The 15,130-nt window shown below is 36.6% G+C and overlaps 1 protein-coding gene across 2 annotated transcripts in view; it reads left to right on the forward strand.

Moving 5' to 3' along the window:
* The window catches only part of PDE7B (phosphodiesterase 7B), a 312,799-nt gene that overhangs the window by 49,926 nt on the left and 247,743 nt on the right, over window positions 1-15,130 (forward strand). Inside the window, exon 1 of one of the 2 annotated variants that reach the window (XM_055324721.1) lies at window positions 2,027-2,070. The exons of the other annotated variant lie outside the window; for it this stretch is intronic. The gene's annotated coding sequence lies outside the window, so the exon portion shown is untranslated. Of the gene's footprint in view, window positions 1-2,026; window positions 2,071-15,130 lie in introns of those variants that run through there. 2 annotated transcript variants of the gene reach the window in all.

Here is a 15,130-nt window from a genome sequence, read left to right on the forward strand (position 1 = left end):
ATTATATAGCCAATCCTGGTCACATTATTTTGTTAATGTAGCAAATACAAAAGTGAAAGTATAAGAATTAAATGAAAAATTGACCTAAGTGCCACTAACTCATTTGAGAGTTTTTTTTATAAGATGTTCCATTTAGTAAATATATCTGGATTTTTTTGGGAGATAAAGTAATCCTATTTGCTAAACTGATCTAATTCTCAGTATATTATGTGATACATGCACACGTTTATCTGTGTGTATTTATAGGCCTTGAGCAATGAATACTTTGCTTTTACATAGTTGTAAGTAAGTTGAGCAGAAGGCAGTGAAAAAAGAAAGAAAGACCAACTAGATTCCATACTCTCTTAGTTTAGTTGTGGCTAAACACTTAAAACATTCAACACTGTTACCTGTCACTATAATCATTACATTGCTTCCTCCCCTTTCAGAGAATTCATAATCCTCTCTTATTTGTTTTTGGATTATTGTTTATAAAAAATGTAAATGTCACCAAAGTTAAGATTGAACATGGCCAAAGCCTGGAAGCCTTGAGCCCGAACGCCTTGATAACAGGCAGAGAGTACAGCCAGTCTTACCATGTGTGGGTGCAAGGGCGTAGAGAGTGGGCCAACATGATGTTAAATGCTCTATGCAAAAGCCAGCATGAATCCCAGGCCTTTTTGTGGACAGAAAGGACTGATTGTGTTGTGAGCAGCTGGAATGCATGCCGGTCACTGTTTGGAGTGGTATTAGCAGGCATCGTTTTGCTGGATTGTTCAAGGGAGTGACAGAACAAGGACAGAAGGCAAGGCTCCTTCTCTGTACTTCTGTGGCCCTGCAATTTTCTTCTCCTTTGTTCAAATTATAAAGAAGAATTCCATACGTATAGAATTCTTCAACCCTGATTTCTCAATTGGCTTACCAGTGCTCCAAAAGTGCAACCCTTTTCTGACTGCTTGGAAGCAAACTGTTCAGAAAGTGTGCCCAGAATGACAGGTGTTAGGGTTTTTGGCAGAACGGGCCTGTAGTGCAGACTCAGAGGGCATTTTAGTAAGGGTTTGTGGATAAGGCCTGAGGTGGCAAGTAAAATGCTTGTAACAAATAGCATTTTAGAAAACTTCTTTGTATAGAATGGTAAGGCAGAAAGCCAGAAATTTTTTCATGGCATTTTTTAGTTTATTAAACAATTCCTTCAAAATCTGCCACAAAATAACCAGAGCTCTACCCATGGACTACCTACAGATCTACTGGCTATAGTTTCACAAGGTTGGAGAATGCCTAAGCTCTTCTTATGTCCTGATGTTTGATACCTAGCCATTACTTGGTGTATCCAGGCCTCAGTCCTCTGAACATCTGTCCTGCCCACTTCCACCAAAACTTCCACCAAAAGCTGCTGCATATCCAGTCCCATCTGCTGAGCACAGACAAGAAATGTAAAACCTTATAAGAGAAGGAGATTCCAAACGTCTTCCCTATTTTGCTATTTTTGTAGGATTTTATTCTTCAACTTAAAATAAGAGAGAGTTAAAGTCCTTGATTACCTATAATCTCTGCAGGCAGATAGGATAAATTGTATGAATGTACTGCACACGGTGTCCTCCCACAATGAATCACACACATATTTTCAATAATATGAAAACATACATTTATTATTTTGACTTGGGTTTTGATTAGACTTTTAAAATATCCTCTGGGCTTGGGATCCCTGGGTGGCTCAGCGGTTGAGCATCTGCCTTCCACCCAGGGCATGATCCTGGAGTCCCGAGATCGAGTCCCGCATCCGGGTCCCCGCAGGGAGCCTGCTTCTCCCTCTTCCTGTGTCCCTGCCTCTGTGTGTGTGTGTGTGTGTGTGTGTGTGTGTGTGTGTGTGTGTGTCTCATGAGTAAATAAATAAAATCTTTAAAAAAAAATCCTCTGGGCTTTTCCTGGGATGTCAGTTTGGAAATGTAGTTAATGAGATTTACTTGAGTCGCATGCATTTTTGGCTTTCATATTTCCTAGGTAGCCCAACTGAATCAGTTAAATGGATTTTCATTCCACACCCCACCTATTCTTCCCAGCTCATGAAAAGCTCTTGAGTAGCTTGGTAAGGTAAGAGGAAATTAACTGATGAAGTCATGTACATGGTGAATGCAAACTCCATCTCCCTGCACCAGGAAATCTGTGCTAAAAATCTCCGCTCAGTTTTAGGTTGGCCTCCTTCCTGTGGCTTTCTGCTGCTTTCTGTGGGCTTCTTGGACACCCTTCTTGCACATGCGTAACTTTAGAGTCAGTCAGCAATTTAAGAGCAATTTGTGTAGAGATTTTAGGGTTCCTCTCATGTGGTGTTCCTCTCTTTGGAAATCCCTTCTCTTTCCAACTCTTCTTGTAGCCCTAAACTCTGACCTCTGATTCCTTAAGCCAATAAATGCTTTTCCATGTATGCTCTCTTTTCTGGCACCCCAAAGAAATTTTGAGCTTGCCTTTCTTTCAAGGATCATTCTCCTTCCAGTTTCTGCTAGCTTTGGTTGCTGTGCAGTGCCTTCAGTAATTGTTTGTTTACATTTTATCTAACTTTTATAGTTGTTATCAGAAGGAGGGTTCTATCTAGTACAAGCTATTGTGCCACACTTAGACCTGAAACTCCTGGATTACTACAATTAGTAAGAGAATATTAACAATTTGCTGGCTAAAAATAGAATATATAAAATCAATTGCATTTCTATACATCTGGGAAAAAGCAGTTGAACAATGTAATTTTAATTTAGTTTGCATTTACAATTTGATAGAAGGATATAAAGCACCTAACAGCTAATCCTACAAAAGATGTGCAAGACATTTTATACAAAATTGTAAAACTTATTGAATAAACAGTTTGGAATATTTTAACTATTACCTTAATAAACACATATGTATCTCATTCTTGGGTAAAAAAAATTCAACATGGAAAAAAATTAATTTTCCCATAAGGGAAAAATGGACAAAAGATTGGAAAGGAAACAAAATAGCTCATAAACATTTGGAAAGATGCTCAATCTTGCTGGAAATCCAGAAAATGCAAAATTAAGTTCCTAGGAAATACTATTCTACACTTACCAAATTGGCAAAAAATTTAAAAATCAGGTAATACTGGGCAGCCCTGGTGGCTCAGCGGTTTAGCACCGCCTTCAGCCCAGGGTGTGATCCTGGAGACCCGGGATCAAATCCCACATCATGTTCGCTGCATGGAGCCTGCTTCTCCCTCTGCCTGAGTCTCTGACTCTCTCTCTGTGTGTCTCTCATGAATAAATAAATAAAATCTAAAAATAAAATAAAAAATCCGATAATATCAAGTATTGTGGAGAGACAGAAGGCCTGTCAAACTCTTCTTAGAGATGTAAATTTGTCCAATGTCCTTAGAAAATCCTGACATTTTATCTATTTTACTCCTAGATATTTATCTGAAGAAACTTTTACACATATGTATGTATGAAGTGTTCATAAGACTATTATTACTAATAGTAAAAAAAAAAACAAAACAAAAACCTTGAACAACCAAGTATCTATCTATCAACAGCAGAATGGATTATAAATATATTGTGGCAGTAGAGTACCATGCCATAGTAATAATGAATAAAATACAGCTACATATGGGAACATGAAGGAAGCGTGAGAATATAAGTTTGAAAGAAGGAAGAGCAAGTATCCAAAACATTCAGTTCTAATTGCATAAAATTCAAAACCAAATAGCATGTAATAACATATTTCTTTGGGGATACCCATACAGATCGGTCTAGTAAGGCAGAAAAGGAAGAGTGTGATAAATTTCAGAATGGGCATTTCCCCTGGGTAGATGGGGAAATGTGAGTGGGGAAAGAAACAAAATGATCTCAAATGTATGATGCTATAATGTTGTCTTTCCCATGCTGGCAGTAGGTACATGGGTGCTCTATTCCCATTTTTTGAATTGAGCATAAATATTTACACATTTTTCTCTGTGTGTATTTCACAACAATATATATTATTTTGTATATATTTTTATCTTATCTATATAGATTTTTAAGAAAGCTGTCTGGAATTGCTGTGGAAGATAAAATGTCTGGGCAACAAGGGCCTATAAAAGGGTGGGGTGCAGAGCCCAGAGCTGGTGAAGACAAGAGTGCAAGGTGTGGTATTTGAAGGTCAGCACCTGGAGTGTTGGGATTCTCAGCGAATGGGCAGGTGTTATCTTAGGAATGGTTCTAGGCTTAATAGCCCAAATTTAGCACTCCATCGCTCTACCAGTTATTCTTATTGGAAGCATCCTCAACTGTTTATATAAACCAAAGCATGCTCCTGTTGCTTGCAACCCAAATCCCTAAGTGGTGTATTGTATTTGCAGTGTCTGTGGGAACAGGTGAAGATATTCAATTAGGCCGTTAGAAATACAAGTGTGAAATTTAGGAATGATATCTAATACTGGCATATAGGTGTTCCAATATACAGTCAAACTGACTACAGATGAGTTCACTAGGGAAAGTATGAAGCATGAACCCCACAAAGGACCTCCCACAACACCCATTGCTCCCATTTCTCATCTACTGACACTTTGTGCTGAGAGGACTTTGGGGCAATCTTGACATCCATGGATCCCACTCCTCTACAAACCAAGATTGCAGTCACTACTTGAGAATCCTAGGTACCATGTAAGGATATACCAGAATACTTATTAGGCAGATTTTTAAACTTTCTTTGGTGACATGACTTCCACATAGTCAAGGATATTATTTCATTAAATGAAGAAAATTTCTAAGTGACCTCATACTCTTAGAACAAATAAGAGCATTACTCTGCATAAGTACCTACATTCTAGTGTCAGAAGCCAGACTAAGAATCAAAAAAATAGATTATTCACTAATAGGTTATTATATAATAACTATATCATATAATTGTGTGATTTTATATATGTAATTATATATTATATATTGTATAATATTATATATAATATGATACTACTAGTGGTAGTAATTGTATAGTTGTTAGCACAAAACTCTATTCTGCATACATAAATCTTTCAGGAGAGATAAAATATTTGAAATGTTAGAATAAAAGGAAAATGTTAAAACATTTAACTATGAAAAAAGGATTCAGTAATTAAAGTGAACATCTCATTAAACATAGTCTGTATTTGCAGGAAGACTGGAGAACTCTAATTAAGTCTTAGCTGTCCCTATGAGTAATTAACTGTGGCAGGAAAATTCTAGGTGGTCCATTAAATCTTTATACCCACAGCTGTTCAAGGAAAAATATAAGCAAACCCGACATGTGCCCTGATTTTGAATGGGTGGTGAATTTTCTCTAATGGCTTATTGTATGGCCTTGTCCACCATAGGTCATGCATATCCAGAGCTGGTATTTTAAAAAGTAAAATATTTCATGAATAATTTTATATTCATTATATGTTGAAATGGTAACATTTTGACTGCTAGCAATATTTGACTACTAGAAATTTTAAAATGTTATATAGGTAGCTTACATTTGTAGTTTGCATATATTTATATTGGATGGCACTTTGGATTTGTGGGCCAAAAGCACATATGGGAATATTTTCAAAGAGAAGTCAAAGGGTCCTAGAGCCACAGAATTTCCTAGCCAGAAGAGACTTTCAAGAGTGAATAATGTAAAAGTGCTTATATGTTCTCAACATAGTCCTCATTTTCCACAACACATGCTCACACAAGTTTCCATGTATCTAAAACTGTGATCATGTAAGTAAGGAGTTGTTATGGCAGGTTGTGATGTCCCTATAAAGAATGTCCTGCCTGGTGTTCTAAATGTTCTATGAGCACGTAAGTTGGAGGGTCAGAAGAATATAACCGAGACTGAGCAGGAGAGATTATGGACAAAGAAGAGAAAAGAAAGTAGAAGGGCATTTGAAAAAGAAAAATAAAATGAGCCAAAGCGGGAAGGAAAAAATAACTGTGGCTCCCTACAATAGGACAAAGTGATATTGATAATAATCAATTTCTAGCTTTTAGACTACAAAGATTTCTCCTCAAGCATTGTTTCAGTTTATCATCATAGAAATCTGTTGTTATCATTACAATTTTACAGATACAAAATTTTAAGAAACTTGCCCAAGATCACAGTAGCCCCTGAAGAACCAGAACTTGGAGGATCGATGATCCTGTTTGCCTAGAACTGGGGTTTCACAGCACACAAGACCATCAGTGCTAGAAGCAGGAATGTCTGAGGCAAACCATACACTTAAACTCATATCTTCTGACTCTAAATCCTACCCTTTGCATTAATAACACTGATATTTATTGAATACTTTCTATGTGCCATGGACTATACCATAAGGGTCTCACATAATTATCCTTTAAATCTACAAACAACCCCATGAGTTAACTTGATTTTTCTCTTCATAATAGTCCAGATAAAGGCAATTAAAGTCTCAGATCATTGGTAACTTAACCAAAGTAACACAGCTGGTGAGTGTCTGGATTCAGGCTAAGGCTCTCCCAGTCCAGGTCTCACACCGCTGCCCAGCATGCGGGAGGCTCAGGACTGTTCAATAATGTAACTTAACTGAAATTACCACCCAGCTTCTACTGAGGCTACTCTTTCCTACATAAAACATTCCTCCCTGCCTATATCCGCCAGTCTCCATTTTGACATAACCAACACATCTCCTTTCTACTCTGTCTTGATTCAAGAAGTGTTCTTAGGAAATTAAAAAAAAAAAAAAAGTCTTTCTTTTCATTCACCATGTACCAACAAGAGTTGCCAGACAACTGGTCCTTAAAATTGTAAGCAATTATATTTGCTCTAGTCAAGTCCTACTTTTTCTTATCATGTACAATATTCTTTGCTCCTAAAAAAATGTTTCCTGAAAGAATATGCATTATTTACATAGAACAGAACTTCTTGACACCACTGAAGGCCTGAAAACAGATACATAAGTGTATCCATGACCCTATTTTTATAATGTGTGTTAAGATTAAATTCCTAGATGACAATGACCATGTCACTTTCTTTCTCTGTAACCCATCCATCATGGACACAGTGATCGACAGAGTTTTCCAGAAATGTAGAATTGGGTGGATTGTAGTGTCAGCCAGTGATCTTGCTGGCCAGAGCTGAGGCCAAGGGATTTATTTGATGCTCATTGCCTCTGGCTTTAAGCCTGTCACTTCTTTGTCCTGGTACCTTAGCTTTTGAGAGTTGCACCTCCTAAGTAGTGTTGGGATATAGCTGCCACTTCAAAAGGAAAAGCTGATGTTGAATGGTTGAATTATTTACCCTCATATTTATTTTATTGAATTATTTATTAACTTATTTTTTATTAGGGTATAATTTACATATTCTAAAATTCACCCTTTTTGAACTCATAATTTTGAAAAATAAACTGTGCATATAACACAATCAGAATATAGAACATTTCCATCACTTCAAAAAAAAAAACCTGTCCTCCTTTGTGTTGTAATTTCCACTCACTGCTCTGAGCCCCTGGCACCAGTGATCTTCCTAGACCTATAGATCTGCTTCTTTGATCCTGCAGTATAATAAAATATAAGTATATTTAATATACCACACATAATATCTTCATAATATATTTATAATGTATTTAATATACTCTATATTTTAATGAACATATTTTATAAAATACAAATGTTAAAGGTGCAGACATTTTAATTTGATGAAGTCTAGTTTATCAAAAATATGTTTTTCCAGTTTTATTGACAAGTAACTTACATATATCACTGTATAAGTGATGGTTTGATTTACATATGTGGTGAAATAATTATCACAATAAGTTTATCTATCATCTATCATCTCCTATAGATACAATATGAAGAAAAGAAGAAATTCCGTATTGAGAACTCTTAGGATTTATTCTCTTAACAAGTTCCCTATACATGATGCAGCAATGTTAGCTATACATTGTGTGTGTGTGTATGTGTGTGTGTGCACAGCAATGTTAGCTTCATGTTGTACATTACTTATTTATCTTGTTATTGGAAATTTGTACCTTTGACCACTTTCTTCCAATTCTCCCTCTTCTTATCCTCCACCTCTGGTGACCAATGTCTGATCTCTTTTACCATGAGTTTGTTTTTGCTTTTGTTTTTAGATTCCACATATAGGTGATATCATCCAGTTTTTGTCTTCTGATTTCTGACTTATTTCACTTAGCAGAATGCCTTCAAGATCAATTCACACTGTCAGGAATGGTGGGATTTCCTTGTTTTTCATTGCTGAATAATATTCTATTGTGTATATATACCATGGCTTCTTTATCCCTTCATTCATCATTGGATACTTAAGGTGTTTCCATGTCATGGCTATTGTTACAAATACTGCTATGACCATGGAAATGTAGATATCTTTTTGAGTTAGTGTTTTCATTTCCTTTGGATATATTCCCAGGAGTGGAATTGCTAGATCATATAATAGTTCTATTTTTAATTTTTTTGAGGAAACTCCATACTGTTTTCCATTGTGGCTGTACCAATTTACATTCCCACCAACAGTGCACAAGAGTTCCATTTTCTCCACATCCGTATCAGCATTTGTTCTCTCTGGTCTTTTTGATGATGGCGATTCCAACAGGTGTCAGGTGATATCTCATTGTGGCTTTAAGTTGCATTTCCCTGATGAGGAATGATGTGGGGGATCTTTTCATGGCTCTTGGCTTATTTGGGTTTTTTTGCTGGTGAGTTATATGAATTCTTTATATATTCTGCATATTAACCTCATATAAGATATGTGATTTGCAAATACTTTTTCCATTCCATGGTTTGTCTTTTAATTTCTTGACAGTTTCTTTTACTGTACAGAAGGTTTACAGTTTGATGTAGTCCCACTTGTTTATCTTTCATTTTGTTGTTTGTTCTTTAGTTGTAATATCCAAAAAATTGTTCTCAAGGCCATGTCAAAGAGCTTTAATCCTATGCTTTCCTCTAGGAGTTCCATGGTTTCAGATCTTACGTTCAAGTCTATAATCCATTTTGAGGTAATTTTGTAAGAAGAGAGTCCAGTTTCATTCTTTAACATGTGAATATATAATTATCCCAGCACCACTTACTGAAGAGACTGTCTTTTCTCCATTGAGTATTCTTGGCTATGTCAAGTATTAGTTGACTAATATGCTTGGGTTTATTTCTAAGATCTTCATTCAGTTTTATCAGTCTGTTCTTCTATTTTTATGCCATACCATACTGTTTTGATGACTATAGCTTCATAGTATAACTTGAAATGAGGAAGTGTGATACCTCCTGCTTTGTTCTTTTTTCTCAGGATTTCTTTGGCTTTTTAGAGTCTTCTGTGGCTCATAATTGGTTTTTTGAGTGTTTTTTCCTACATCTGTAAAAAAAAAATGTCATTCGAATCTTGATAGGGAATACATTGAATCTATAGGTGGCTTTCAGTATTATTGACATTCTAACAAATTAATTCTCTCAATCTATGAACATCAGGATAACCTTCTATTTATTTGTGTCTTCTTCAATTTCATTCATCAATGTCTTACAGTTTTCAGAGTAGAGATTTTTCACCTCCTAGGTTAAATTTACTGCTACATAATTTGCTGCTTTTGATGCTACTGCAAATGAGACAAATTTCTTTATTTCATTTCATTTTCAGAAAACTTATTGTTAATGTATAAAAATGATACTGATTATTGCATATTAATTTTGTATCTTGCAACATTACTAAATTCATTGATTATATCTAATGGTTATTTTGAGTCTTTAGGATTTTCTATATATAAAATTATGTCATTGTTAATAAAGACAATTTTACTTTCCTTTCAATTCTGATATTGCTTATTTCTTTTTCTTGCCTGATGCTGTAACTAGGAGTTCCAGTGTTTTATTGAATAGGAATGGTGAGAATGGGCACCTTGTATTCCTGGCAAGGTTTCAACCTTTCATCATTGAGTATATGATGTTAGTTATGGGCTTGTCATATAAGTCCTTTATTATGTTAAGATATATTCCTTCTATGCCTAATTTGCTAGGTTCTTATCATGAAAGAATGTTGAATTTGGTCAAATGTTTTTTCTTATTTTTTTGTAATGATCTTATGATTATTTTCTTTCATTCTATTAATATGATGTATCACATTGACTGATTTGTGTATGGTGCATCATTTTTGTACCCCAGGGATGAATCCCACTTAATCATGGTAAATGATCCTTTAATGTGCTGCTGAATTCTGTTTGCTAATATTTTACTGAGAATTTTTACATCTAGATTCAGTAGAGATATTGGCCTATAGTTTTCTTTTCTAGTAGTATCTTCTTCTAGTTTTGACATCAGGATAATGTTGGCTTTATAAAATGAGTTTGGAAGTATTCTTTCATCTTTAATTTTTTAAAGAGTTTGAGAAAGCTTGGTGTTAATTCTTTAAATGCTTGGTAAAATTCATCATGAAACCATCTGCTCCTGGGCTTTTCTTAGTTGGAATATTTTTGATTACTGATTCAATCTCCTTACTAGTAATTGGTCTTTTCAGATTTTCTATTTCTCCTGGTTCAGTCTTGATAAATTGTATGTTTCTAAGAATTTTTTCATTTCTTCTAGGTCGTTTAACTTGTTGACATATAGTTGTTCATGGTAGCCTCTTATGATCCTTTAGATTTCTGTAATATTTATAGTAATGTCTCCTTTTTCATTTATAATTTTGTTGATTTGGGTCCTCTCTCTTTTTTTCTTAGTTAGCCTAGCTAAGTGTTTGGAAAGTTTGTTTATCCTTTCCAAGAACCAACTCTTAGTTTTGTTACTTTTTATATTGTTTTTTCTATTTTATTTATTTCTTCTCTAATCTTTGTTATTTGCTTTCCTCTGCCAACTTTGGACTCAATTTCTTCTTCTTTTTCTATTTCCTTAAGATGTAGAATTAGGTTGTTTATTTGGAGTTTTCTTGCTTCTTTTTAAAAAATTTATTCATTCATTCATTCATTCATTCGAGACACAGAGGCAGAGACATAGGTAGAGGGAGAAGCAGACTCCCTGCTGGGAGCCTGATGTGAGACTTGACCCCAGGACCCCAAGATCATGACCTGAACCAAAGGCAGACACTCAACCACTGTGCCACTCAGATGCCCCTTTTAAAATTTTCTATGAAACTTCCTCTTGGAATTGCTTGTGTTGCATCTATAAGTTTTGGTATTTTGTGTTTCCTTTTTCATCTGCCTCAAGAGAATTTTATTTCCCCTTTAATTCCTTCTATGATAAGTTGGTTTTTCATAATACTGTTGTTTAATTTCTATTTGTGATTTTTCCAGTTTTCCTCCTGTTATTGATTTATAGTTTCATACGATTGTGATCAGAGATAATACTTGGTATGATTTCAATCTTGTGAATTTGTTGAGACTTGTCTTGTGGCCTAAATGTGGTTTATCATAGAAAATGTTCCATATGTACTTGAGAAGAATGTGTATTCTGCTGTACTCAGAATTATCTGTACCTGTCTATGAGATCCATTTGGTCTCTGTTGGGGTAATCTATCTGTTGTTGAGAGTGAAGTATTAAAGTCTCCAACTATTATTGTATTACTGTTTATTTCACTTTTTTTAGCTCTGTTAGTTTTTGTTTTATATATTTAGGTGCTCTAATCTTAGGCATATAAATATTTTCAATTGTTATATCTTCAGAGTAAAAGTAAGGATTTTCAGCTCTGTCTCAGCATTTAACCATGTTCTGGGGAAAGACTATGGGCCCTAAACACCCATATTTATCATTTCTGATAAATAGCTACCCCAGATATAATATCTTTGGTTGACAGTGTTTTTTTCTTTCAATAGTTAAATTATGTCATCCCATTCTTCCTTGGCCTGAAATGTTTCCTTTTTTTAAGATTTTATTTATTTATCCATGAGAGACATAGAAAGACATAGGCAAAGACATAGAGGGAGAAGCAGGCTCCCACAGTGAGCCTGATACAGGACATGATCCCAGAATCCTGGGATCATGACCTGAGCCAAAGGCAGACACTCAACCACTGAGCCACCCGGGTGCCCTGCCTGAAATATTTCTATTGAGAAATCCACCAATAATCTTATGGTAGTTCCCTTATATGTAACTTCTCTCTTTCCTCTTGTTGCTTTTAAAATTCTCTTTTGCCTCTGACATTTGACAGTAAATTATAATGCCTCTCAATGTAGACCTATTCAAGTTCAATCTTTTCAGAATCTTTTGGACCTCAGGGATCTGAATGTCCATTTCTCTCCCCGAGTTTGGGAAGTTTTCAGTCATTATTTAGTTATTTTTATTCAAATATAACTAACATACAGTATTATATTAGTTTCAGATATAAATATAACAGCCATTATTGTTTTAAATGTACTTTCTGACCTTCTCTTTTTCTTCTCTTCCTAGAATTCTCACATGTGAACATTGTTTCTTTTCATTGCATTTTATAAGTCTTTCACTCTTTTTAATTCTTTCTCCTTTTTGCTTCTCTGATTGGATAATTTCTAACATCCTCCAGGTCACTAATTCTTTCTTCTGCATAGTCGAGTTTGCTTTTGAAACTATTGAATTCTTCAGTTTGGTGGGAGTCTCTAGAATTCTGTTTGTCATTTTCATTGTTGTTTTGATAGTCTTTATTGCTTTGCTAATCTTTTGTTTGAGAATTGTTTTTATAATTTCATTTCATTGTCTTTGTATCCGTGTAGTTCATTTAACTTTTTTAAGAGGAATATTCTGAATTCTCTGCCTGAAGTTTCATAGATCTCCATTTCTTTAAGATCAGTTAGTAGTTGCATTAGTTTCTTTCGGCGGTGCCATATTTACCCAGTGCTTTGTAATACTTGATTCCTTATGTTGGTATCTGCACATTTGAGTAATCAATTTCTTCTTCAGACTTAACAGGTCTGCATTGGCAGAGACAGTTATTTTCCAGTTGGCTCAGTTTGGGTTTCTGAGTGCATCTGCTGGTAATGGTTCAGGGCAGTATGGCCTACTATTATGGTCTAATTTGAAGTGAAACAACTTTCTGAGTTCTGAGATTGGGGGGTGGGGCTGTGTCACTGGTTCTGAATAGTTGGGTAGGGTTGCTGGTAGCCACATGAGTCTATCAGATGGGCTCCATGGTTGCCTGGATTCTCTGGTCAGGCTTACAAGATAGTTGGGACTGGGTATGTGTTGCAGATGGGGCTATTAATTAGCTTTCCTGCCCTGGCAGAGCAGCATGACGGGTCCCAGAGCCTGTACAGCTTATGTTGTTTGGGCATCCAAATCAGTCAAGAGAGCGTAGTAAATTCCCTGGTCAGGTGAGGCCATTGGTTTTGCTCTGCAGATTAGGAAAGCCACACCTTGTGCTTTCTATTCCAGTGTCACTGTCAGCAGGACTGTTGGATGGCCTACACAGTTTCCCATATGTTCTGATTAGGTTCCCTGGTCAGGCTGGCTGGAGACTATATTCAGTAATAAGCAAGGTTATGAATTAGTTTCCTAGTCTGGGTGCAGTGGGAGAAGTAGCTCTAAGGCTGGTAAAAACTCACTGTTATCTTAACTCAAGGTAACCCACCCCCAAGGTTCCCTGACTTTGCTCTGCAAACTATTAGCTGTCTCTCCTTTCAAATCAAGTGCCACTTGGTCACACAGTTTCCAGGCATTCTCACCAGCTCTTCTGGTTAGATCGGGCCAGAAGCCACAGTAGGTAGGTGGAGCTTTGTCTCAACTCCATTGCCTAAGCAGGAAAGGGAGGGTTCATTCCAAGCAACTCCAAACTTCCTAAACAAACTCTTCATTTGAGAGGGGTCAGGAGCTACACCCAGCCCTGGCTATAAATTAATTTCCCCTGCACAGGAATGTTCCACTGCTGGTACTGGCTTTGCTTCGGAGGTGATCAGTTTTGCCTGCCTGCCTCTCTACTCAAGTACTGCCAGGCCACACAGCTTTCAGGTGTTTCCACCAGCAACTCTAGTCAGATGTCACTGGGAGACACGCTCCACAATGGGAGGAACTGTGACTCAATTCCTTGCCTCAGTGGGGCAAACCAGGCTCTAGGACTGGCAAAGCTTTTCATTTGACTCTCCAAATCAAGCAAATCTGCACCCCACTGAGTTCCTTGTTCAGAGTGCATTGCACACTCAGTTCTGCAAATGAGCAAAACCCACTATTTTGGATTATTGTTTGGGCACTGCAGGTATGTCAAGATCCCTGTGCTGATTGTTGCAAGCCCCTCCCCCTCTTCTCCTTCACAGTCAGATCCCTAGTAGTTGAGCCCTGCAGATTCCCCCGCAATTACTCTGGGGTGAGATCAGAGTAGTGGCTCTCATAAAGTGACCCATATTCCTAGGATATGTGGGAGGCTGATTATCCCCTGGGTTCTTTTTTCCCACTAGAGGAGCCAGAGGCTTGGGGAAGACCTCTCAGCATGGCCTGGGAGAGTGACAATGAAGTCAATGTGTAGCTGCTTCTCTTACCCTTCTAATGCTGTTTGTTTTATTCTCTGTGGCACAGGGGGTAAAGCTCTACTCCTGTGTTTTGGGATTCTCTCAGTGATACCTTGTTCTTGAATATTGTGAGTGGGATCCCTGGGTGGCGCAGCGGTTTGGCGCCTGCCTTTGACCCAGGGCGCGATCCTGGAGACCCGGGATCGAGTCCCACATCGGGCTCCCGGTGCATGGAGCCTGCTTCACCCTCTGCCTTTGTCTCTGCCTCTCTCTCTCTCTCTCTCTGTGACTATCATAAATAAATAAAAATTAAAAAAAAAAAGAATAGTTGTGAGTTATCCTTGTGAGTGAGAGTGAAGTCAGGAATGACCTATGTCACCGTCTTGGTGATGTCACTCCCTTCGAGAGTGTGTTGATAATGGAATTGTTTTCTTAATTTTATTTTGGATTGTTTATTGGTGGTGTATTGAAACACAACTAATTTTATATGTTGATATTGCACCTTTGATGAATTTGTTTTTTAGCTCTGGTAGCTTTCTTTGGGGGGGGGGGTGAAATCTTTGAGATTTTCTATATCCAAGATCATGTCATTTGTGATTAGAGATAGTTTTACTTTTTCAGAAAAAAAAAGTTTTTATAGTTAGTTCTTTATTCTATGTAAGAAATCTATGCCTATCATAACATAAGGTGGCAAATATATTCTATGTTTTCTTCCAGCAACTTTTACATTTTAGTCTAAGATACATAAATTTATCTTTGGTGTGCATATGGTTTAATAATACAACATTATCATGATTACTGCTG

The sequence above is a fragment of the Nyctereutes procyonoides genome, unplaced genomic scaffold, assembly GCF_905146905.1.
Source record: "Nyctereutes procyonoides isolate TBG_1078 unplaced genomic scaffold, NYPRO_anot_genome, whole genome shotgun sequence".
In the NCBI taxonomy this organism is placed as follows: Eukaryota; Metazoa; Chordata; class Mammalia; order Carnivora; family Canidae; genus Nyctereutes; species Nyctereutes procyonoides.